This window comes from Larus michahellis, chromosome 3 (assembly GCF_964199755.1).
Source record: "Larus michahellis chromosome 3, bLarMic1.1, whole genome shotgun sequence".
In the NCBI taxonomy this organism is placed as follows: domain Eukaryota; kingdom Metazoa; phylum Chordata; class Aves; order Charadriiformes; family Laridae; genus Larus; species Larus michahellis.
Window position 1 is genome coordinate 44,101,665 of NC_133898.1, and position 26,313 is coordinate 44,127,977.

At 43.7% G+C, this 26,313-nt stretch overlaps 1 pseudogene; it reads left to right on the plus strand.

The window, feature by feature from the left end:
• Window positions 1-455: 455 nt before the first annotated feature.
• LOC141740523 (protein ELYS-like) overlaps window positions 456-26,313 on the plus strand; it is a 43,222-nt pseudogene continuing 17,364 nt past the window's right edge.

Consider the following 26,313-nt stretch of genomic DNA (forward strand, 5'->3'; position numbering starts at 1 on the left):
AAGGTGAAGACCAATGGTAATTTTGGCTGCTAGAAGACAACTGACAATAAGTAACAAAGGGTAAAGTACGAAATCAAGGGAAAGGACAAATGGAAAGTTGTACCTGTTACTGAGAAGCTTTTTAAAATCTGATTTTTCTCAGCTCCCATCTTCCTAACCTGTGTGAGTAGACTTGAACTCAGTGTATTGGGCTTTTTCCTGTTATTTCTCTGTTGATACGTCTGGGTCACTTTTTGTTGGTGATCTCACAGGCATCAGAAAAGCAAAGGATTCTCCTTTTGCTCTGCTGGGAGAGCAAAAAGTCTCCCGAGTGCCATTATTTGCAAGGAAAAGAGCTAGAGGTGATGTCTAGGGGATTTTTCACTGCATACTGATGAAACTTCTGTCACTCTCAAGAATAGTTCTGGCTGACGTGAGTCTAGTTGTGCAATTTTTTCCTGTATTTACAGCGAAGAATGCGAGACCTAACAGCTGAGGTAACGAGCAGCCTGCTGCAGTTTCCAGAGGTGACTCTTCAGGCACTTGGGGAAGATGAGGGAACCCTCGGCTCGGTGCTGTGCGGGAGGTTTTCTGGAGGTGAGCATTTTCCTTTAAATTTGGTCTCGGTATAAAGTTGTTCTTGCCTGGAGGCTACCTGAAGCCTCAGGTCATCGTATCAGCTGTGTCAGGTTGGTGCTGTTAAGAGGCATCCTGTTTAGAGAGAGAGAACAAAAAGGGTGCTTCAGCGATGACAAATGCTAATATTAAAACGTGAGTATAGTTAAACTTTGAAGTGGACTTTCCAGGTGATGTGACAGTAGAGCTGGGTGCCTATCTGGAGGTCTAGGCTTCTGTTAAGACCAGGTAGAATCTATCTACCTGAGTGTAAATGCAGGGATTGAGCTCATACTTCCTTTGGGCTGGCAGTAGTTCAGTGAAACAAAATGCCTTCGATTCTTCCTCTACGCTCTAAGACTTGTATTCCCATATGCGTTTAGATCATTTCTAGCAAAACCAAGGTGAATATGGTATAAAGGCTGTCGATCAGGACCTTGTCATCTTTATCCCAAACAACCCAGATTCTTCGGTGCGGGAATGACAAGTACAAATGCAAAATAACAAGGTGGTTAATTTTAGGAGGGATTGCTTGGGGATTTCAACGGGTGATTTTGAATCATTGACTAGAATGAGGTAGGTCGGTCTTCCTCTGCTAGGTACGTTTATTGAAGGAAAGGGGCAGGCACTGTGATTTTTTTTCAGCTGTTTTCAGTCTTCCGTTGGACATTTGCTTCAGTCCTCTTTCTTTTCTCTCACAGGGAGAAACGGCCTGGCGTGGTTGGCACGTGGTCCTCACCTTGAGGTGGTGAACTCTGTGACAGGAGAGCGGCTCTCTGCGTACCGTTTCAGTGGAGTCAATGAACAGCCTCCCACTGTTCGTGTGGTGAAGGAGTTTTCCTGGGAGAAGAGAACTGGACTGCTGGTTGGGTTGGAAGACGCAGAGGGAAGTGTTCTCTGTCTGTACGACCTTGGACTCTCAAGAGTGGTTAAAGCAGTTGTTCTTCCCGGGAGGGTAGGTACTTTTTAATTGGAGAAACGAAGCTTTGATGTTGTTAGGTGCTGGGTAGGCCTGTTTTAGGACAAGCTTTGGAGCGTCTCTTTGTAGGAGGTATTTTTTCTATCGTGCGTTAACATCCTGTCACTTGAGAGTATCCAGTCAAGATGGTGTTGCTGTAAAATCTTGGGCTTAATGTGCCATTATTGTTGGAGTTTGCTGAGAGTAAAACAAGTTTTCTGGTTTTATTGTAGAGCACAGAGTTACCTGATTCTCTCCTTCCACAAAAAGGCATTGAAAAGCACCTTTTTTTGGCCCTAATTGCTTGATTTCCATCAGAAATACCGTGTCTCTGCTCTAGCAGTCAGTGTTGTCCTGGGATGTGCTGCAACGTGTGCTGAAAGGTCTGTCTTCGCCTTGTGAGACAGTTGCGTGCAGACTGCTGGGCACGTGAAAGAGCAGTGTGAGCTTCCTCCTTTAGGTGGAGTCACCTTTTTATCTGAGAAGCTGCTGCTTTAGGCTGGCTTTTAACATTTTTCTCAACATTCGTGAAAGCGCTGGTGTGCATTTAAAGCTTCTTTTCCTTTATGTGGTTGTTACTTTTCTTCTAAATGCGGACTAGTGTGAATTTTACTAAGCTGGTCTCTCCCTTCAACGCTTTCTAAATACGTTTCACTCCCATGGAAATGGTGTGTCTCCCATGCAACTTGGCCGCTGCCTCGTCTGACTCTCGAGCCCTGATTTATCCTAACGCCCGTTTGTCAAAGAAGGCATAGACCGTATCGCGGTGCTGGTGGGCTGTGAGCGGTGGGAGACCTCGATGTAGTTGTGTTTGTCTGTCTTAAGCCCCTTGAATACGATAAAGTTTCTTGCGTATAACTGATTTTCTGTGTTTTCCTCCAGTTAATTACTGCGAAGTAGGAAATGGAAATTGCTAAGCTGTACTAATAGAATGCCCCATTTAAGTTGAAGTTAAGTCACTTACCCGCAGGAAATCTAGTAAATGGAAGGCAGTAACAGGTTTTTGTACGGGGCTTTTTTGTCTTTGTCTCTTTTCTTGATCTAATTGCAAACAATGCTTTGATGCTCCTGTATTTACTTTTTCTATTGAGCTTGTCAAAGAGCTCAAATAGTAACTTGTAGTTTTCCTGTAGGTAACCGCTATAGAACCCATAGCGAATCACGGAGGACCCAGCGTGAGCACTCAGCACCTCCATCAGAGTCTGCGATGGCTCTTTGGGGTGGCAGCAGTGGCTACAGATGCTGGCCATCTACTTCTGGTTGACCTTAGTTTGGATGATTGCTCCTGCACTCAGAATGATATCGAAGCATTGGGTAAGCCTGCAGTTTTTCCACATGAATTTAAACGCAAGAAAACTTCTGTCTTCTAACGAAACAGTATGCATCCCACTTTGAAGACCCTTGTGTCAGACATTTCTGACGACTGGTTACAGGTGGCAGTTTGACATCGTATAGTCCTGACCTGATTAAACCTGGGAGTGTCTGACTGCTCCTCGCAGTGTTGTAAATGCCCCCTCCCACCAAGATCCCTGTGCCACTATGATTCTTGCCAGAGAGGTGTAGGAATTTTGCCACGTGAGCCGGTGCGGCCGCCTGGTAGGAAGTTGTGTTGGAGGAGCCCTGTTTCCTGGGAATGCTCTTCTGCTTGTGTTAATTGACTTGGGGCAAATTTTGGGCTTGTTTTTTAAAATAAACCCCACTTACCAACACCCATGCATTTGGATGAATGAAATCTCGAATAGGTGTACTCAGATTGCATACACCGTTTTGGCTATTACAACAGCAGCTTCAGAAATTGGTGCCACTTCAAACACGAGGTGCCACTTCAAATTTCATCACGAGGCCCAAACTCCTGCTTTTCAGAGTCCAGGAAGAATTTGGTTACGTTATTAAGGTTACGCTTTTACCCAGCTTTCAAATGTGAGTGAGAATACTTGTCTGATCCGAGAGTTCTTATGTTCTTTGAAGACATACATAATGGAAATGGCAAAAAAAAGTGTTGCATAAATGGCTATTTTGCCTGGCACGGTAGCATTAGATGATAGGGGTTGTCACGTCAGTGCCTAAAATGCAGCCTAAGTGGCATAACGTATTCATTTATTGCTTGGTTTTGTGTGTGTAGATCTAGAAGTTGTCACTAAAAATCCTGCTGAAGTTGCACAAAGAAGAGAAACTGCGACCAGCGAAGGGAGGTGTCTCTGTTTTCAACTACAAAATGCTTCCGGAACAGCAGTATCAGCCCTGTGCTACATAAGCAGAAGCAACCAGCTCGTTGTGGGTTTCTCGGATGGCTACCTGTCGCTCTGGAATATGAAAACTTTGAAGAGAGAGTAAGTAGGCCTTTACACTTGGCCATGCCTGGAGGTGTGGGGCTCTCGATTTGTTGCTTAAGGAAGTATGTGGATGTAAAGAGAACTTTTTCAGGGACTGAAATGAGTATGAGTATAATCTTGGCACGTTCAGAAATCCTCTTCTGACGTAACTTTTCAGTCATACCTGGATCAAGTGGTCCGCCTTCTCCCCAGTGGACTAGGATTGTTTTCCTTATTGTGCCTGTGGATTGAGGAATTGTGGAAAGCATGCTTCCTGGGGTTTTCAGAACCGGTTACTGCAACTGGGGCATCCATTGAAAGGCTGAAGTATGTCAGTGATGTGATTTTGGTGCCGATATTCTCTAAAGTGTCCAGGGTGAAACTAGTGAGACATGAAAACTCAATAGCTGACCTGTGCCTGAAAAATGTATTCTTTCCTGCATGTCAGCTTTGGCCGAAAGAGCAATCTCACCTGAAATATTTGGCTAACTTCTGGTTGGGATTCCCTTCAGCAGATCTGCACTGACTCCCCAGAAGCTGTTGGATGCATAAATAGACAGTGGAGGAATAATTAGGTGGCAAGAGTAGAGTGTGGAGGTACAAATAAGGTTCAGAAGTCAGGAAGAACAATGCTTGACGTAGTCCAAGAAACGAGAAACTACCTGTGTTTGGGCCACTAGGCTCACCTTTTGTTTTCTTTTTCGTTTTGCTTTTTTTTCCCCTAAACCTGTAGGCACCACTCTCAGCTTGAAGGAGGGAGGATTCCTGTCTATGCTGTCACTTTTCAAGAGCCTGAGAATGATCCTCGCAATTGTTGCTACTTGTGGGCTGTTCAGTCTACGCAGGAAAGGTGAATAAAAACTATCAGCCACTGAATTAATTCTTTTTGTTTTTAAGGATATTTGTTCCCATACAGTTGAACATGTGTATTTGTTGTGTGTCTGCGATTCTTTCCGGTACGGAGGGTGTTAAACTTAGAATGCAATTTTTACAGGATTTACCAGACGTGAAGAGGGACCTACTAGTTCCTGCCTTCTGTCAGAAGGCAAAGCAACAGTGGCCATATTCTTCTGCTCGCATTCTCAAATGGTTTGCTTTTGTTCCTCGATGACCGCTTCATCATTTGTTTGATAGTCACACCGTGGTATTAAAATACCACTAGGAGCAGTTGAGGCTGCAGATCTAGAACACCAGACGTGCCCACACAACAGCCTGCCGCCCCTAAAGGCGGCGGTGACAGTATTGCCGATGGCCTTGTGCCAGCGTCAGCAGTCTGTGGAGCCTTGGTGAGCCAGTGCAGCTCCCCTGGCAGAAAACGATTCAGCAGAAAAGCCAATGGGTTCCTGCTGTTCTGCTGAATCAAATCGGACTTGGAAGGGTGCAGGGTGTGCAAGAGGGGGAGGGGAACTTTGGTGGTAAGGGAAGGGCAGAGAGATCTCTCTTTCTGCATCAGCAAGCGATTCCATCAGCTCAGCTGTTGGTAGAGTGGCAGTCTTTTAAAATTTGACTTCAAAGCAGTTTTGATGGAGAACTCTTCATTGTGAAGAACTATTTCCAACAATTCTTAGTCCATACAACATATTACAGCTTTCCAATTGTACGGTTGGCTTTTGCCCCTGAAGCTGTTAGTGTCAAAACGCCCTCCTTCATGTTTCAGTGGCTAAATGTGGCCGATGATCATGTTTTGGGAAGAGGTGGTGTTCTTTTCAGCGGGAGCATGCTATTAAGAAAACGTCTAGGTCTACTAACACGACAATGAGGACTATAAAGCAGCTTTGTAACCAAATTTCATAATTTATCCCTTTTTCAGCGAAGGCGATGTGGTGAGTTTACACCTGCTGCAGTTAGCGTTTGGTGACAGAAAACGCGTGGCCTCAGGACAAGTCATGTATGAGGTAAGAGGTGCATGCGTGGGAAAAGCAGACAATAGTAATTTTCTCTAAGGGAGTATCAGTTGAGTTACAGGGGTGAGATTTACCATCAAACTTCAGAGCTGGCTGAAAAAATAATAATGTTTTGCTGAGTCTTCTTGGGCACGGCCTTTGTCCATACCTTTTGGAAAGAAGGCGTACCATTTTATACTGCAGTGTCGTGTGTTCCAGCTAGATTCATCTGCAAAGAGCCCGTATAAATGAAATTCCTGAAGAGGACGCGGCTTTTGCAAATAAAATTATTCTGAAATACCAAACGAATGGCATGTAGGAAGAGAAGATTGGGCCTTGAATCGCTTGGTTTAACCAAGCTTCGGACTTGAATAAGCTTCTGTCTCTCTCCCTTTCTTAAAATACAGTCATACTCTAGTCTTTGCTGATCTTCAGTTTTATATTCTTGGTTTCCCTTAGAGCTTTGTCAGCCGGACTTCTCACATGAAATGCACCTACAGTGTCTCTTCAGTGTTGATCCTGACACTTAGTAGCTGTAAAGATAACTCGTTCTTCTTTTTGGCTGGGTGACCTATTCAATCTACTCTTAAAGCCAGGAAAATATGTAATTTGGTCAGAAGAGTGTACCTAAATGTTAGATCTGGCTCCAAGGAGGATGCGTTTAAAATACAGATGTGAGGTATCATTGTATCTCAGATAGCTAACAGAGACAAGGCGCATCTGTTAGATGTGTAATTCCATTCAGTTGTACGCCTGGAAGTCTTCCAAAATCTTTTTGAGGGGACAGTAATCTTAGTTCAGAGCAAGTCTTTCCTCCTGATTTGGTACTTTCTCTTGCATATTCTCAATAGCTATGGAACGAAACAGGGGTGACTCTTGTATCGTGGTACTCTGGTTTTTGTAGGGACTGTGCCTTTTGATTTTTTTGGATTAATTTAGATTTTGAGTGTTTTGCTTATGTGTAGGAAAGGTGCTTCCTCATTTGCCACTGTTGCTTTTGCATAGATAGAGGTTAGGTGTTTGGAAAAGGTGGTGTTTCTTTAAAATGCATTATCTATCACGGTGACCAAGTAGAAGGATCTTCCAGTGATTCATCGCGTGCTGGATGCTATCTCTTTATCTTTGTTGATGTGCGGGACCTGTGCTCCACAGCGGATACTTTTAGTCTCAGAACACTTCCTTGTAGTCACAGATTGGTTAGTACTACATGACTGTCTGCCTGCATGGCTGTCTGAGTCAAGTTTCTTGTCCATCTTCAGGGGTAGAAAATTTAAGTGTCTCCCGTTTGCTAGGCCAAGTTTGAGTAAAGAAGGAGGAATCTACTGTTGATCCTTGTTCATTGGATAGAGTTCATAGGAGCTCAAAAGACTTTTTCAATACAGCAGTGCTTTTTGTTCCAGGAATTAGGTTTGAGGCTATGAAGCAGTGCCTCTTTGACTGTGTGTCATGGTAAAAGTCACAAATAGGACTTATGGAACATGTGGTACTGTGTTTTTCTATATGCGTGTCAAACTCTCGTCTCCATTGCCTTCAAGGCTGGTTTAAGTCTGCTTAAGTAATTAAACAGAAAGGTATGTTTAAGTAATGCTTCCAAAGACCTTTTTTGTACTGTCGCAGCAGTTGCTAAATCTGGTGCATCAAATCACGATTGTAGAGCGCATCTTTACCCTCGTTCTGCACAATGCTTGCGGATGGGCAGAGTATACACTCTCTACTTTGATATCAGAGTTTGACCAGTGCATCTCGTTTGAAAACTTGTTTTTGTGTTTTGCTAGTCAATGGAGTCGTTACTTAACATCTCCCATACAATGGAGTTCCTTAGAATGACTTTGCCCGGCGTGGAAAGTTTAAAATGCACTGCTTTGCTTCAGAAGCATTTTCTTTTTAGTTATGAAAGACTTTTTTTAATTATTTAATTTTTCTTTTTAGACAACCTTCATATTTATTTGTAACACTTCCTGGAATCATTAAGAGAAAGCTCACCTCTTCTCAGATTAGGTGAATTAGATGTATCCTATGAGATCATACGGGAATGTGTGGTTTCATGCCAGTTCATTTCAGAGCTCTGCAAGTTTAGGAAACTTGGGTAGAATGTGGCGTTATCAGTTTATGGGTTGTGTGGGTTGGGTTTCTTTTTCCCTCTTTTTTTTTTTTTTTTAATTATAGAGCTGCTATTTGTCCCCAGTACACCCGTTCATGTGTTGTATGGTAGACAGTTTGAATGAATGCTGTATTTGGAAAGACGGTATTTCACTTCACGCTTACTTAACAAATGGCACTATCAGAGGTTCAACACAATCGTGCCGGGGTTTCTGTGTATCTCAAAATTAGTTTGTTTACTGTGTAGTAATTCGTGATGCTAAAAGCCTTGGCCACGTGCACCCGGTGTCCTTTCTGGTTTTCCCTTTTGCTGTTGGCTGTGCTTGGTGAAGGAGCTGAGGGATATTTCACCCGTTAGTCTCTGACAAGATGAGAGGAGGAGCTGTCATAGCTTACGTGGCTTGAAAGAAGATTGCTAATCAGTATGAAGTTCTCACAGTAACTAGAGAGGGGTGCACGGTCACTCTGGTGGTGTGCCCATAGAAAATACCTCTTGACAGCTTTAGCTGCTCGAATGCTGGGGCTTCTCTAACTTCATCAGTTCTGCAATCAAGACATGGAGCAAAGAGCTTTGCATGCATGTGTGTTGCATCATTTTAGATATCTCTTTGTAGCGATATATTTATTTTTATAAAGAACATTCTTGGATGTCGCAAGGAATTCTGCAAAACATGTTTAGATCTGAATAATGTTAGGGAAATTCTAAATTTTGAAAAAGTGCAAAGCCTTTACAGCCAAACTTACCCGTTACGATTTGACACTGCATTCTCTTGCATGTCAGGCGCAGTTTCTATTTACCATCAGAAATAGGCTCATGCGAAATACACAGTATAATAAGCCTATTCTGTTAGACTGTCTTTCATATTTAGCCATAATGTATGTTTTTCTCTTAGAATGACCTTTGCTCTCTTCTCTGATTTTTTCCCCCAGGTTTTGGAATACCGTGGCAAAAAGTTCAGTTTAGATCTCACGGGTGGAGTCTTTCCCTTGAGAGGCCAGACTAGTACTAAATTAATCAGCTGCCAGACTGTCGAAAAATTCCGCAGCGACGTTGACGGAGAGGATAGCGTAAATGAAGGTTTGTTCTGATGTCTGTGTTTGGTGATTTTAAAAGAAGTGCTTTTGGAACCTAAGCAACGAATGCTGTTCTGTCCCCACAGTCTGAAAGTCTTGCCTATCTGCATAGACTAGACTGTTGGGATTATTTACGAAGAAAAAATGGATGCTTAAGTTATGTGGGACTTCTTTAAGGGAAAAAGTGGGTTTTATTTTATGCTTGCTGACATGCTATCGCGATGTATGGTGGGGCCGTTTGTATGATGATGGTCAGTCGTTTTACTCCTCCAGCTGCCATCTTTGAACAAGAAGTTCAAACTCTCCATTGCTTAGGAATGTTACCAGAATTTTTTCCCTTCTTCAAACCGATGTCCGCATCTGCATCCAGATGGTAGCCCGTCACAAGTGCTGTTCCCCAGGGCACTGCACTGGGGCCACTTCTCTTTAGTATCTTGACCAGTGATCTGGACGAGGGGACAAGAAAAAGGGGCAGTGTGACTGAAACCTATCACAGAGATGTTTGCTATTCCGTAATTACTGTAATCACTCTTAGGAAGTGTTGTGTTTCACGAGTGACAGAACAGAATGAAGCCAAAATAGAAAGTGGTGTTTTAAAACTATCGGATCTATCGTATTTTCTACAAGTCAGAAACAATGTCTTGTCTTTTACAGTCACGTCTCCTGACACCAGTGTCTCAGTCTTCAGTTGGCAAGTGAATACGTACGGTCAGGGAAAACCATCTACTTACCTGGGTGTATTTGACATTAATCGCTGGTATTCTGCTCAAATGCCAGATTCACTAAGGTAGATTTTTCTTCAGTAGTTTTCCATATGCCTGCCAATAATTCATTTGAATGTCGGCATTTAGCTTACGCGCTTGTTTTCTTTAAGGCCGGAAGAATTCCCTCATGAGTGCCCCTATTTTGCACTGTGGTCGCTGGATACCGTAGTGAGCGTGACTTCTCCGAAGCTCCTTTTGGATATTCTGGTCCATGAGCGGAGTCTAAGTCGGGGAGTTCCTCCTTCTTATCCACCACCTGAGCGGTTTTTTCATCCAGGCAACTATAACTTTGGTAGGTATTTCACTGCTTTTGAGAGTGATAAGCTTAAAATGAGGTCAAATGCCATTCATTGGTTCTCTTGTTCAGTCATTGTTTGTCATTCAAAACCCAAACCAAACCAAAAAAACACCCAGTCCCCCCCAAACCCAACTCTGATCACGTTGTACTGACAAGGTATTTGCTATTGTGGAACATATCTGACAGCCGGCTGAGTTTTGGTGCTTTTGTAATGTAGCCGGTGAAGTGGTGCTGGTTATAGCCTGAAATGACTGTGAACTGAAGCTCAAAGCACTCAGTTATATGTTTCTAGATACCGGTGTGTAAAAACTGTAAACTGGTCATGGCATAACTGTGAGAGTACGGAAGGTTGTCAAACGTTCCCTGTTTCTGCAGATGGTACGTGCTTGCTGACCTCCGGAGTCGTTCACATGACTTGCACCGGCTTCCAGAAGGAGGTGATCTTTTACTGTATCTTTATTGCGAGTGGCAGGAGATGTAGCTTTTCTAAGTTTTCTGTTGCACTGCTTTCCGTGTTAGGGACCGTTTCATGCTCATCCTGCCCGTCCACACGCATAGTTGCAATTGTATCCTGTCGCCAGTTGTATGCAAATGGTAATGTTTTAGGTCCCCTCTTGGGACTGTACAACTGCCGTTGTCTCCTCTTGAAGCACGATCGGGGATTGAATGTCTAGAAAGGAATGCAACGTTGCTCCAGGAGCAAGAACAAAACCACTGTAGAAGGCGGGGAAAGGTGTTACTTCTTTATTGCCCCTCAGTCGAACTGCCTGCATAGTCTTGAGTTAGAGTTTTGATCCCCAACTCTCTTGAAAAAGGAGGGAATGGAGAAAATGAAAAACCACATAACTGTTTGAGGAGTGAAAATTTTGTTTTCTCCCAAACTCGGCCAAATTATAACTTCTGAGCCACGGCACAGATTGTGACAGATAATTTTGAGTGAAGTTTCAGCTCACTAAATGTTTCCAACATGAATCGGCTTCCATACGAATAGGCATGGAAAGGATCTTCCAAAGCGTGAAGCTGCATGTTAGCTGAGCTTATATAGAATGTATTTTGTGTCAGTGTTGAGGGAAAGAGCAAGGCCTGTGTATAGACAGAGAAGGTAGAAAAGACTTAATTACGCAGATTGCTAACCTAAAGCATCTTAGTGGTTCAGGCTGTCTGACGGTGTCAGTGAACATTTAGATTCTTCCTTTTAGAGGTTATCCAGAAGCGTAGTGACGGAATAACAATGCTGTCTTAATCTGTGGTTTTCGATTGATGTTTCAGACCTTGAATTTTTTGAAGAAATCTGGTCCTTCAATATGGGAAGCCATTCAGGATAGCTACAATAGGTGTCTTGTAGCTGGCTTGCTGTCTCCAAGACCAGTTGATGTCCAGCCATCCAGTTTGAGTCAGGTGAGTGCCTATGAGGGAATCAAGGGGGAAATACATCCATCTGGTCTGACAGGGCTGGAGGGGCTACAAGACACGATACTCCAATTTTTGGATTCTTTTCAAAGTTTCGTTGAAATACAGGCGTGACCTGAGCTAGCAGAAGTAATCGTATCCTTAGATCCAAAGTAGTGACTTTGACTGGGAACAGCCCTAAGAGATCTGTCTTTAGAGACCCCTCTCTTAATTCGGTGCCACACACAGATGCGCACAAGGAAGCGTGCAGTCAGTGCTGGTCATGCCCAACATAACGCATGTGTCCCCCAGAGTAACCCCCATCCCTGTCAGTTTCTCAAAGCAGCGGTTCAGTGCAGTAGCCGACGATGGGGGCGTCTCACTGGGATGCGAGCTCTTGCAGACGTCGGCTTGCTGCACTGTACGTGGTCATTTGCTTCCAAGGAAGTGGGCTGTGGTAAAGGATTACTGCTGTCAGCTCTCCCTGGCAATTTCTTCACGGCTTGCCCTCGTTTTCCCTTCATCGGTAGCCTTTTCTGCATCCTCTCCGGGCGGATCTTCAGCTCTGTAGCCTCTGCCTTGTGCTGCAGTAGCCCAATTTGCTCCTCTGAGACTGCCCTCTTGCAGCTGCAACACCTTAATCACCTTTATCTCATGACACTCGCTACCTTCTATGTGCTTTATGCCACCACAGTGACTTCACTCCCCCTGCCATAGGTTTTCCATTTGCAATGCACCAACCTTTCCCTGGAGCAATCAGCAGGAAGGGGAGAGCAGCCTTCCCGCTGCCCTCCTCTTCCTGTCTCCTGCATTCGTCACCACATTTGTGGACGTGTGTTAGGACATGAACGCTTCTGCACAGTGTGGTAGCTCAAAGAAATTTCTTGGCAAGCTGGCCAATGGTCTGTTTCCTTGTCTGAAACCAGTTTTCAGAAAAAGATGGCAATATCACATGTGTGTTCTACATGTGTAGAAGTCGCTTTGAATGTCATGATTTTGCCTAGAGGGGAAAGATACTTTTGAATGTGTTTAAAAAAACCCAACCAACCAAACAAATCCCATCCCAAAAACCAAAGTAAAAACTTACGAAGGGTCCTCTCACCTGAGAGAAGTACGAGAACACCAGCTGAGATAAGCTACTACTTAATATCGCGCGTCTGTGCATAGCTGTGATTTATCCTTGTAAGGATTACCACTACACTATAATACAGTATTTGAAGAGCCTAACATTTAAACCGTTAGGATGTAAATGTTTCGCTTCTTTTCTGTCACGTTACAAAATTCCAACGTAGTGTTTTGGGTGTCAGAACTGCTTCATGTCTTCATAGTCTAGAAAGCTGCTTGGCCGTAGCTTCACTGTTTCCATGCAAACGTTGCACAGTTGTGTTTGTCCTGTCCCCTTCCTGCGTTCCTGATGGCAAACTTATATGCACAGATGTGTAACGCGTATTAGCAGAGGATGTTTCTGGACGTAGTAAGTTGGAACTCAGTACGTGAAGACTGTAATGCAGAGGCACGCGAAGAAAGATTAGAATTAGGCTGCAGTAAGTTGAAATGTCAGAGGAAAAGTGTGTTAATGTGTTCCTCAGAGCAGTGAGCAGTCCAGCCTGTGGCTGGAATTAAGAGAAAGGACGTGGCATTCCTGGCCTGTGTCCTGATTGACTTTGTGATGTCTGAATGAGTATGCAGTTAGAAAGAAACATTTACTGTTGATGGTTCACATGGTGCAAGTAGGTAAGATTCTCATTTGAGTTTGTCTGTTACGTTTAGGAGGAGCAGCTGGAAGCAGTATTGTCAGCTGCTGTCCAGACAGGTTCTGTGGGACTTCTGACTGGATGCATTAAACATTGGATATCTGAAGGTAATACTTCGAACGTTGGTTTTTTACGTGGTACCTCTTTGAGTTGGAGCCTTTGAGTTGGAGCCTCCAAATGAATCAATGGAGTTGATTCATTTCTTTTTTGTTCTCTTTGTTTAAAGAGCAGCCAAGGTCTGCTGGTAATTTACGGTTTGTTCTTGAGTGGACATGGAACCAAGTGATCTCTACAAAGGAAGAATTTGACCAAATCTGTGAGTACTAGTGTAGTCATTCTGCAAACCTAAAGTCGTTCTTTCTGATTGAGCTTCCTCAGTAATATGCCGCTATAGGATATTGCACGCGGTCCTTGAAGTGCGCCTTGAAACTCTGGAATTGCTCTGTCGGCTAACGATTTAATATTTATTCTTGAAAAGGTGTTCCGCTGTTTGATGGCTCTTGCAACTTCATTGACCCCCAGACATTACGGTCTCTCCAGCGCTGCCAGTTGCTTTTGAGCAACCTTAGCACGGTCTTAAACTGTTTTCTCACAGAAGCACAAGAGCTTACTGAAAAAGGTTTGTAGTAGTGCTACAAAATCTTTGGTATGTTTTATTAAGATTTGGAATTGTGGCAACATGGGCTTTTGTTGTTTTTGAGGATTGGAAGACAGTCACATTTAGCTGGGAGAAGGGGCTTAAAGCTGAGCGCTTGGGACCACCACAAAACACGCATGGAGTTCAGGGCAACAGTTTATGGTGGAGCTCATGCAAGGGGGTGGGGGAGGCTACATTCAGAGAGAAGCTTAGTAGGCAACTGGGCTGAAATTACAGCAACCGAATGTGGTATTGCTGAAAATTATTCCTTTGAGTTCTTAGCTAGCAAGTTCTAGTTGCATGCAGACACCGTGTTGCAAATTGCTAAACAATACGAAGGAAGCGTAAACGAGTAACGTGCAAAGTAAGTTACTTGAGTTTCTACAGCTTTTTCTCTTAGAAATGGTTCTTGGCCTATTGAGAAAAGAAAAGAATATCCCTTTGCTATCAGAAGAATCTCTGCTACGTGAGAAACAGATGTCTTATTCCTGCGTGCATTTAGTAGTTCAGGCTTTGGGGCTTTTTTTTTATTTTAGCCTTTAGTGTGTCTGGTTCTTTATAGGGATTGCTTTTTGTTTTGGTGGTGATAGTGTGGGTTTTCTTCAAATAAGAAAGTGATACAGCGTGAAAAACGCAAAGACAAAGATTTCTAATGTGCTATTTTTATACTTTTGGTTTAGTAGGATGAAGGGAGTTTTGTGAAAATGAACAGAATTGCATAACGCTAATCATCTCCTGCCTTTTTTCAGGTTTTGCAGACGTGACAAATAAGCAAGCGGTAACCGGCCTCATTTCTTTGTATGCACGAGTGGTCATCTGGTTCTGTCGATCCGGTCTCCTTCCAGAGGGTTTAGGTAAGCGTGACCTGTCATACGTTTGCAACAAGGCGACCATCCAGTGAGTGACTCCCACGAACGCGTGCTTAGCCATGTTTTTGTAACGGTTTCGTCAGGAAGAAGTCGTGCTGGTTCATAGAATCATAGAATCATAGAATTGCTGAGGTTGGAAGGGACCTTTAAGATCATCAAGTCCAACCTTTAACCTGCCCTGACAAAAGCCACTTCTAAACCATGTCCCTAAGTGCCCCATCTACCCTTTTTTTAAACACCTCCAGGGATGGTGAATCCACCACCTCCCTGGGCAGCCTATTCCAATGTTTAATAACCCTCTTAGTGAAAAACTGTTTCCTAATATCCAATCTAAACCTCCCCTGACATAACTTGAACCCATTTCCTCTTGTCCTATCACTTGTCACCAGGGAGAAGAGGTCAGCCCCCGTCTCTCTACAACCGCCTTTCAGGTAGTTGTAGAGGGTGATAAGGTCTCCCGTCAGCCTCCTCCTCTCCAGGCTAAACAACCCCAGCTCCCTCAGTCGTTCTTCATAAGGTTTGTCCTCCAGACCCCTCACCAGCTTTGTAGCCTTTCTCTGGACACGCTCCAACACCTCAATGTCCCTCTTGTAGCGAGGGGCCCAAAACTGAACGCAGTACTCGAGGTGGGGCCTCAACCAGTGCCGAGTACAGGGGGATGATCACTTCCCTAGTCCGGCTCACCACACTATTCCTGATACAGGCTAGGATGCTGTTGGCCTTCTTGGCCACCTGGGCGCACTGCTGGCTCATATTCAGCCGGCTGTCAGCCAACACCCCCAGGTCCTTTTCTGCTGAGCTGCTTTCGAGCCACTCTGCCCCAATCCTGTAGCGCTGCATGGGGTTGTTGTGACCCAAGTGCAGGACCCGGCAGTCCCAAGTGCAGTGCCTTCAGTGGCAGGGTGTGCTGAAGTTCTGTGGGTGAAGTTGAGATTTTGCTGGGTTGTCAAGTACACAGCATAGAATGAGGCAGGCAGTTTCTTTCCTGGGTGGATTTTAGGAATAGCAATGGACCCCTGACTTCAAGGCGCTGCTTGTGTCCACAGCTTGAACTACTTGAGATTTTAAACAAAGTACTATTAAACAACAAGTACCGGAATGCTTGTTTTTACAGTGAGAGCATTACCTGCATGTTTTGAACTTTCTATCAGTTGCTTGAGGAGAAAGTACACCTTGGAAATCCTTCTTTAGTTGGATGGATTAGAAATTCCATTGTCAGCCTTAATTGTCTCACAGATGCTCACGCGGCATGTTTTAAAACCATTCCCTTTGAGAACTGGGTGGGTTTTTTTATAGTGAACTTCAGCTTACCCTACATGTTGTGAATGCTGCGTGAACTGTAACCTTGAAACGGCACTTGGGGCAAGAAGGAATTGAGTCTTGTCTCTTAGAGTTCTTTTAGCAAAGGCGGAAAGAGGATTGGCTTCTTTCAGAGTTGGAGGCTTCTTGATGCTTAGCTTGTACGATCTTCTGTCTCTTTAGGCAAAAATTTTCGTTTACAAGTGTGATATGACTGCTTTAACTTGCTTCTACTTTGTTGCCTGTAGATGACGATACGCGTTTGTCGAGACCTTTCTACAATTATCCTCTGATTGAGAGCTACTATACTGGTCACCGACAGAAACTTGAGCGTTTATCAAGGTAAGAGCTAGAGGAAGACTCTAGAACACTTCCACGGCAAATTCAGAAGTGGAAGGGAATGGCTTTTATCTCAACAGTTGCATGGGCTATGCGTAATGCCGCTGCCAGCAATACTCTTGACTTCAGTGACACGTGTGTTCTGTTGAACAGAGAGGTTACTTTCCTGTGTTAAAACGTTGATATCTACCGCTGCTTAGTACCACTGGTTGGTATCATCATTTTTCGGGAGTCTACTTTATTCATTGGCTAATGTGTATAATTTCTGACTGCTGAAAAAGGCCATGTGATTAGGACAGGATCAGTCACCTCCAGTTCAGCAAAGCAGGGTGTTCACAGAACAATTGTTTTGGAAGCAGAAGAAAGCGTGTTATTTAACAAACAATCATCTCCGTCCTTGACTGGTAATAGAGGGTCATAACTGTATTGGCCTAAGTCCCCTTCTCACAAGTACGTGGTGTGATTTCGTAAGATGGTTGGAGGTACATGGAGTTGGCACGCCTCGCACTCTCCTGGCTGTCGGACAGAAGTCACTTGCGAACGTCAGCTCTCTTTCCTGGACTAGCTGCCTAGCACATAGGCGGCATGCCTTGGATTAGCTGATAATAGGTTTTTCTTTGGAAATTGTACTGAAAACTGAATAAAGACCTGACCAAGCTTCGGCGATGGCACTGTGACCAAGAGGCTGCAAGGTGAGTTAAGGTGGAAGCTGCAGGGTAGGAGGTATTGACTTCAAAGTTCATCTTCCTTGGCTTACTTCTCAAGTAACTTACATACAGGCTCGTGTGTTCCTTCGAAGCACAGAGCCTCTAGTGTCCTTTTTCTGCTTTGTGCCATCGGGAGATTAAAGGGCAGGGCTGCAGTCAGCAGAAGACTGGAGGAAAGCCGTTACACCGGGAGGCTGGAATTAGTGTTTAACTCTGTCCAAATCCTTGCTACCTTTTGTTCCAGAGGAAAATGGGACTCGGACTGCTTGATGGTTGATGGAATGGTTTCCCAGTTAGGAGACCAAGTGGAGAAGCTGTGGCGGAGAGATGCAGGAGGAACTGGGAAATACCCGCCTGCCAGTTTGCATGTGAGTGTCCTGTTCACTGAGAACAACAACAAACGGCCGCCCTCCCCGCCAAACCCCACCCAAAAGCCAATGATTTAGGGAAGACAGGCGTTTTTTCAGAACTGTTAATTTTTCATTTCAGGCACTGCTGGATCTCTATTTGCTAGAAAGCATTGAAGAAAACTGCAAACACGCAATTGTATCCTTTCTAGATATTTTTATTACACCTTCAGGGGATGCACATAAATGTTCTTCAGTGTTTGTCCCTGACCTGTTTCATGACATTTTTTCATTTATGCTTCAAAGACGATGCAAGTGAAAACATTTAGTTTAGCGTTAAGTTGTAGACAGAAGCGCTGTTTTATTTCTTTGTACTGTGGATTTTTGATGACTTTTTTCTTAAATGTTTGGTTGCAAAAGTCTTCTCCAATAGGGAGAAAACAGTTTTAGTAATAAGGGTTGAAGATATAAAATGTCCTTAGTTTTTCTCCAAATTTAAACACTGTTTTAAATTTTTTAAAACCCTCCTATCTGTAGCAAATGGCTTCTTACTAGAATGATGTGGTAAAATATCCTGTTTCAGAGCAAAAGGATTTCTAAGAGTGGTTTACTAGTACCGGATTTTTTGCTGAAATCATGGGTTTTCCAGCGCAGCTCACAGCTTTGGTTCCGTTGAAAGTGCAGGCACACGGAATAAGCAACAGGGAGAAGAGAAAAGTCATGGGGCAGAAACTTAATTTTTAAGCTGCTGAAATACACAGCCTTGCTTTTGCTGTTTGTTGCCTAACCCGCGAGGGGAGCCTAGAGAGCAAGGGGCTTAGAAACGCTTATAGCCCGGAGCTGTCTTGTTAGATGATGTCCCTAAAAACGGACGTCAGAAAGAGAAAATGACGCTACCAATGAGTGACCCGCATACTGGTTTAAATCCAGTTTTAATCATTCGGAGCTGAGCTGTCCTGTAAGGATGCCACAATTTACACTGTTTTATAGACGCTGGAAATGAGGGGAAAAAACCAACTGTGGAATTTACTTGCTGTAATAATTAAGCTCAATGTGTTGAATGTATTTTCTGCTACCTGCTTCCTTTATATTCTTATTCTTACTTCATTATGTTTTTCTAAGGGTAATGTGATAAAGTTTTGGTCTTACAAACTGATTAGCCTTAATGAGATACCTGATGTCAGACAATTTACTTGCTGCTGGATATCAAGCGTTCCTTTCCGAGTGAGACAGAGACTTCAGTCGACTCCTTTGCAACTGCCTTTGGCATCCCCTGGGGTCTTGTTAAGCTTGTTGAAGGTTTTTGGCTTCTAGATCACGATGATTACGAAGTAAGTATGGTAGAGTTGAGTTAGACATACATTGCAGTACAAAGCTATAATCTAGAAAATGATTTTTCAATATGGGTGCTTAGCTAAAAACAAGTGCTAAAATGTTAGAAGCTTGTTTTGTAATACTGCTACATCTTCAGCAGTCAATTATGATTTGCAATTCTGTTCGAATTACTTTGACAGGAAATCGATTAAAGACGAAATCAACTGTAATAATGGTTGCTATCTGAATTTTCAAAGCCCTCCGTTTAGGTTGTTTTCAGCAGCCCGAGCGGATGAGCACTTTCTCACAAAGAGTGTTTTAGGTCCTTTCAATATGAAAGCCATGAGCACAGCAGCAAGATGTGAGACAGAAGAGTGCAGAAGGCACTTTTCAACCTCATTCATGTTCTTTCTGATGCTGAAGGTTGTTCTTTGCCTGTCATGACGTTGATATAATCTGCTTGTCTGACAGAGTAGCTTAGTATTTAGTAATGTGTTTCTAAACAGTGGTGTTTGTAGACAGAGCTTTCATTAACCTAGGAGAGGGTGAATTACTCCTTTTAAAACACTCGCTTTGTTCTGTATGGCTAGCTGAATGGTTTTTTTGCATTTTTGTTTACCTGTCCTGTATCAATTGCTTCATTAGTCACCTCTGTTTGTTTAATAACATGCATTCACCCTTACTTAAGAAGCTTTTGAGGATTTTTGTTGCGTGTGCTTGTGTTTACGTAGTAAAAAACCCGATCTCTAACTCGTACAGAATTCACTGGCCCTGCTCTTTCATCCTGCTACAATCAAAACCGCATCATGGCAACATAAGAGAATTATTCAGTCCCTCCTGTGCCAAGGGGAGCATGGGCAAGCCCTCAGATACATCCAGCTGATGAGGCCACCCACGGCAAGCAGCGGGGAAGTACAACTTCTCCTCACTGTGTTGCTCTCCAATAGGTAAAGAAATATATCCCACCATTTTATCACGCAAATCTTGTGAAAATGGAGAACAAAGAATAGACATCATCATCCCCTAAGCTTCCTTTAAACTTTGAGTACAAGACTCTTGGGGCATCTCTTTGGTTATGCTATTAACATCCCTTTACGTCTGAAACATTAATTACAGGTGCATGGTGGAGGCTTGGGGTCTGTTGCACCAACATGCCACTCAGGCAAACTTAGAAGACCTCTTAAAACACATGTACGAAACGTGCCGGGAGATGGGCCTGATGGAAGACTTGCTGAAGCTGCCTTTCACAGACACCGAACAAGTAAGTGGGAGCAAGGAAAAATGTTCATCGTCTCTTTGAAAAGAGAAAAGGCAGAGCCATAACAGATTTTTGGAATGAATTTTTTTTTCCTCATGGGAGTGTTTGGAGAAGTTTTTAAGGAGCAGCGCTGGTGTTCAGAATCTTGCTTTGTTTTTTTCATACCAGTCTTTGAAACACTCGGAATAAGTTTCTACACCTTTGGTTACATCTGAAGCTAAATGTTGACCAATATACGTCACTACTCCAAAGCTACTCTATGAAGCTATAAATTAAATGTTACACACCACTGTTGACCCCACTGAGAACAGTTTGTTTGCATCTGAGGAATAAACATGTATCTTTCCCATCTGCCAGTCTTACCATTCCGTTATTGAGATACGTATGTTATGCGTGGCTTAGATTACTGGAAGTTGTTTGTGTCACTCCTTCCTGTGGGATGACGAGTAGGTTGTATGTCATCGCTCGTGTCTTGCACGCAACTGTATTTTTCTAGCTGAGAGCAGGCTAGGTGCCAATCCACAGGTTAAATTTCTGTGGGTTTTGTTTGTTTTTTAATTTCTGCGAGTTATAGTGTGCTCTCCAATTCCACAACTTTCATTTCACGGCTTTTATGACAAAAATTCTTGTCTAACCTCTATTTCTCAAAATAGCCAGATTACATTTTGTGTTACATGAACTTGTGTTCTGGATTTGTGACGCGTTTGCTGTTTTCTGGAATCATAGTTTTCCAGTGACTCAAACTTCTAAGGTGGTTTGGAAGTCGTAGGTCCTGCATTTGAAAACTGTCATGCGGCCAGGTGGTGTGCGTAGGTCGCTTTTTCTTGCTTGTTTTAATCTTCACATCATGTTGTCCAGGGTAATTTCCAGTTGTCCCGTATATTCAGGGCACTGGCGTTTCAGGAAGAACAAGGGAAAGCCTGCTATGTAGTAAGTCGTTTGCAAATTGCAGGTGATATCAGAAAATTGCAGGTGATAACAGGTGTATCAGAAGAAGGTTCTGCAGAGTGCCAGCATTGTTTTAACTTCAAGTTGTAGGCTCTGTTGCTGTTCCAGTCTTCCTTCCACTTTGCTAAAAGTACCAGGTGAAATCGGTGTGTGCGGATGGGTAGAACTTGCCGCTGTTCTGTGCAGTGGAGGTGTTTTCCCACACCCGTAGAGGAAATCTGCTCACTAATGCGAAATAGCACGGAGAGGTCTGTGCAATGAACTACTTGTAATTAGTTAATATTTTCCTTTATTCTTTTCCTTCATCAGAATGATCATGATCCTCGCTTGAGAGAGAGGGCAGTTGCCCGAAATTCTGCGTTACCCCAATATGGCAAGATCCTTCCACGAATTCAAAGGAAGCTGGCCGTAGAGAGAGCCAAGCCTTACCATTTGCCTGCGTCGGTCGTAAGAGAAGGTAACTTTTAGGGGGGGAAATATGGTGGAGAACTAACCACCTCTTTGATGGCACCAGGCTGATATTTTTCCCCTCTTGCTTTCCAGTCTCAAGACCAACGCCATTATCCACAGTAACAAACCCAGCTAATGCAGGACATTTGTGTACTAGAGAAAATTTCCTCAGTGCTGTATTGTGCAAAACTGGAGAAGTCTGGGAAGGAAATGAGCAGGAAACCGGTTTCTCACGAGTTGATAGGTAAGCAGCCTTTTAACAAAGTTCAGTCTTGATCTACGTGTTATAAAGGTCACCTGACTCCGTACCGTTGTCTTGAGGTTATGTGGTCTTTTGTCCTTACTCGCCTGCCTGCAGTGAGGTAGTGGGGTCTCCTTCACTGGAGGTACCCAAAAGGCGCCTGGATGCCAACCTTTGCAGCCTGCTCCAGGAGAAAGTTCTCTCAAGTGTGCAAGCTTCTGTTAGGTGTTACTAACTGGTTTTGCTAGTTCTCAATAAAAATCGTCCTGTACTTTTTGTACTATCCATTGAAACACTAGGAATAAGTTTCTACACCTTTGCTTACAGCTGAAGCTAAATGTTGAACAAAATATGGCACTACTCCAAAGCTACTCTATGAAGCTATTCAATGTTACACACCATTGACGACCCCACTTAAAACAGTTTCTTTGCAACTGAGCAATAAATACACATCTTCTTAGTCAGACAGCCTTACCATTCAGTTGCTCAGATACGTTATGTTGTGTGCCAGAAGGAAGGTGCACCTGACTAAAGCCTTCTTTGGCTTTTTTGCACATTCAACATATTACATTTAAGAATCAATACTTCATAAGTACTGTGTGGAGAGACAGTTTTTCTGCTATGGTAATCTCATTTATGCAAATACATATATGTTTACATTCCGGGAAGTGTGTTTACAGGCTTTTAGGTAGCTGAAACTAAGACCATGATTACCATCAAGGTATGGGTGTACAGATATTGATAGACTTGATTGTGGGATCAAATAGTCCTGTTTTACCACCTCCTGCCCAGTGTCTGCTTTGTTTCTGCCCTTTTTGCTTAAAATTCGGCAGAGTTATAAAGAGCAGGAAGGAGGCTCGTAGTTGTCAGATGACTTTCCTACGAGTGGCGTGGTCAAATGAACTTGAGTTCTGGTACGTGTGGACTTCAGGGGAATGACAGTCAGTTACATTTTCCTTTTAATTCTAGACCTCGAGCTACAGGACCACCAGCCATAACACATCCTCTCCCTGGTGCAGAGTGGCGCGATGCATTTGTTGGGACGCCAGTTACGAAATCTTCATGGAAGCGTTCCAGCTATAGTACATCCACAGAATGAATGCTTCCAAAAGGCCAACTTAGGGACACGACTAAGTGGAGAATTGGAAGTGGTCCCCGCGTAGAAATGTAGATACGTTTTCTTCTGGCATGGGACTTACATGCCTCGTGCAACTTGAAATGGGATTACTCTTGCCTCAGAGGCAGTGATTTGGGAAATTAAGTGTGAAATGTAGAGAAATAATTACAAAAAGGAAATGCCTGTAACTTCTTCCTGGGCCTGATACATCACCTGAACAGCTGAGGGCTTACCCATATTTCTTGTTGATTGAATGTTTTTGTGCTGTGTCATGTCAGATTTCTCGAACGCAGCATGATCTTGTCCCCATTGATTTATCTGTTTTCCTCTTTTAAATCGTGTCTCTTAACAGGTTGCCTGATTTGATGGTCCATCCCGTTCCTTCATGTTCTGCAGCACAGTCACCATGCAGAGCTTCCACTTCGTTCATGCCATCCAGCCCACCGAGATCAAATATGCATGGTTCCATCTCACAAAATAATTTTTCAGGAGGCTCAGAGCTGAATTTACTTACCACTCCTCCTGTGGTTAAGGTTTGTATTAAAAAAACCAACGCAACACACCAGTGACAACCAACCAAACCAAAAGCTTGTAGACATAAAAAGCACGGGGCTTTTTTATCGTTAAGGTTTTCGTACCTTTGGAAAAAGAGCAGTGCAGAGGCTAAACATCCTCCCTGCTGGTACAAACTCGGTTTGTAATTTAAACTCTTACTTTTGACAAGGGAAGCCTTCTGTTTCGAACATTTAATGGGTTTTAAATTAAGTGCTTTTATTTCTTTTCCTAGAGAGCTAAAGTTTTGGCCACATCTGCTTCTGGTGTTCCTGGGTTTACTCCTCGGTCTATTCTCAGATCCAACCTTCGCACCACTCCCCTAGCTACTCCCTCCGCGTCTCCGGGACGATCGGTCACTCCTCCTTTACGAGCAAAGAAACCTAGAGTATCATTCAGGGAGGAGAACTCGAACGCAGCATGGACTGTTGGGGTAAGTTGGGCTGCAGTGAGTGATTTTTTTTCCAGTTAAAGTCTTTATAGACTGTGTTTGGATTTGGATTTTTATAGAGTTTGCCTGCCTCCTTAAATTGAGAACTGGAATTGCAAATCAGAATGGCAGACTTGAATTTGGCCCAACACTGTAGAGAAGATGGTTCTAGACTTGGGAAACTTAGGGCAAACTGCTTACTGCTTTCTTGTTCGTAGATTTGTAAGTGTAAAAGGAAAGCTTATGCAGACTGGTATTTCTTGGATTTAGTTTTGAAGCATGGCGTGTTGCTATAATATGATGCTTTAGCAACTTTTGACAAAGCAGGAGGCAAGAAAATGAGCAGGTTCTATGGAGACTGGAAGCTGCTGTTGAGGGGCTTCTTCCTTCTGCCGGTGTTGGCTAGCTCTACAACTTAGAGGGCTGGGAAAAGATCTTTACACGTGGATTAAATTATCTTGACCATCTGAGTCCCTGGAAATACGTAACAGATACTGCCTTTGTTCGCACCATAAAAACACGAGGTGGAGCTATTTAGAATATGCTGTGTTGTCTCAGGCAATCCAAGCAGCTCCTTAGAGTGCAGGGTTGAGCTGTGGGATGTGAGAGCTGGCCAGTTTGACAAAGTGTTGCCGACTGGAACTTTCAGCTTTTCTCTCATCGTTGCCTTTTACCCTGTTAGATGGTAAATGGAGCACGCGATGGCGTACACTGAACACTCTCTTCTCTGTCCCTTAAACGCAGAAGCTGTCGTGTGTAGCAGAGAGTACACTGTATGTTTCTAACGTCACACCCAGCAGTGATCTGAAAGGAAAAGCAGCATTTCACTGTCCTTGGTTTCATCTGGGTCAGTTTGAAGTCGGTCTCTTTGGTAATGACTATTGCATGAACAGGCTTTTTTTTAACTTTCAGTGATTGAAGATAGTGTGGTTAATAAGTGTTGCTTTGCCTTCAAGAAAAGGCACAGTGGCTTTCCTTAAACGTACTGGGTGTGTTATCTGTTGATTTCTGAATTTCAGCTTTTAGGTTGGTGTGAGAGTTTGAGATGGAAGGTTTGTTTTTGTGGAGGGAAACTGTAATGCTTTTGGCAATACCTTTGTCATGACTTGTTCATGAAAGAAACATTCATCTGTGTTCTGTAGAAGTGTAAGAACTTGTGAATAAGTAATGGTTTTGTTGCCTTAATGTAGGAGCTTCCGAGTAAAGAGGAAGAGGATGCCAAATACACAGAGTCTGTGCGAAAGCAAAAATTGAAGAGAGGTAGAACTGCAAAATCAAAAATGAAGAAAGCAAGCAAGTATGAAAAGCTTTTTGAACGCTTACTTGCATTCCTTTATTTTGGTAGCAATTCAGCTTTTGGCCACCTCACTTGCTCTTCCTCACTTGGCGGTACAGTTCTGCTCTGACTTTGCGAGCCTGTCCAGCTTGCTGGTCTCCTGGGCACCGTTTTCCCCACTTCACGGTTCAGTTTTCTATTGGAACCAGAAGAGGGAGGGGCTAGGAAAGGCCAAGTGGGTGCTACTCTTTGCAATGATGGCGTGCTCTCCTGTCATTCCACCTTACGAAACCACGCTCTTACGGTCTTTAGTTCCCCATAGAAGGCAGGAGTGGGTCAGACAACGAGTAAAGAGAACGTCTTGTTTCTGGCCGTGTTTTCCGGTTCCTTCTGGAAAACCGTCTGGGGAGAGTTGCCTCTTAAAATCAGGGCGTGGGGGCGCTCAAAAAGCTCATGCGAATACTGAGTGAGAATGCTTGGGACAGTCTGGTAAGGAACGAAAGCAAAAGGAAGCTTGTTTCTGTATGTTTTCTGCCTTGACCCTATCTTCAAAGAAGCCCATAAACAATTCTTTGGCATCGATTTTGTAATTCCAACATTGCAAAACGTTTTCCTCGACTGAATACTGTTGGTAATCAAAAAATCAATTTGATACTTCTCTTTCTTTTCAGGACCACAAGAAAAGGAGGCTCTAGGTCACCTCCACCAGTGGAAATAAAATTCGTCTCTCCTTTTGGAAGTGCACTGGATAAAGCCATGGATCGTATTGCAAGAATATGCCCAGTGTGCAGATATGTCTGAGGATAACCGAGCAGTTTAATCCCCCATCAGAACTTCCCCTCGTGGAACGCTACTCTCAGGCTTGTTATTTCAATAAAATTGTTTGCTGCAATTTCATCAGTTCCCATGTAACCACTCGTAAATAGCTTTGTTGTTGATTTCTGGTGGGGAAAACAAGCTACGGGCAGAAACCAATCCATAGTGTCTCACGAGTCATTTACTTCTTATCCGTAGTCTTACTGGTACAGAACAGGTTTCTTTTTGGCGTTGGTGAACTTAATACTGCGAAGCTTAAAGCTTGATGCCGGTGTCTGCCAAGTAGCGAAGGGTTGTTACAAATCTGGTGAGCCGGGGCTTCGTCCTTGCTGGCGGCAGGAGCCCGGCCTGGTGCACCCCAGACCTGGGGGTGTCTCTGTCCCAGACCCTTGGATGCGGCTGCTGCTTTCCCGTTTGCAGGTCAGGCCAGTAGCAAGGCTGAGGGTGCACCACACACATGCACGACAGCAACGCGGCTGGCTACGCAGGCTGCCAGAGACGGGGCCGTGCCTTTACCACCTGCCATCTTGCACTGGGGCAGCTCACAGAAAGCCGCCTCTCTGGCTTGTTGCAGTTGAAGCTCACGA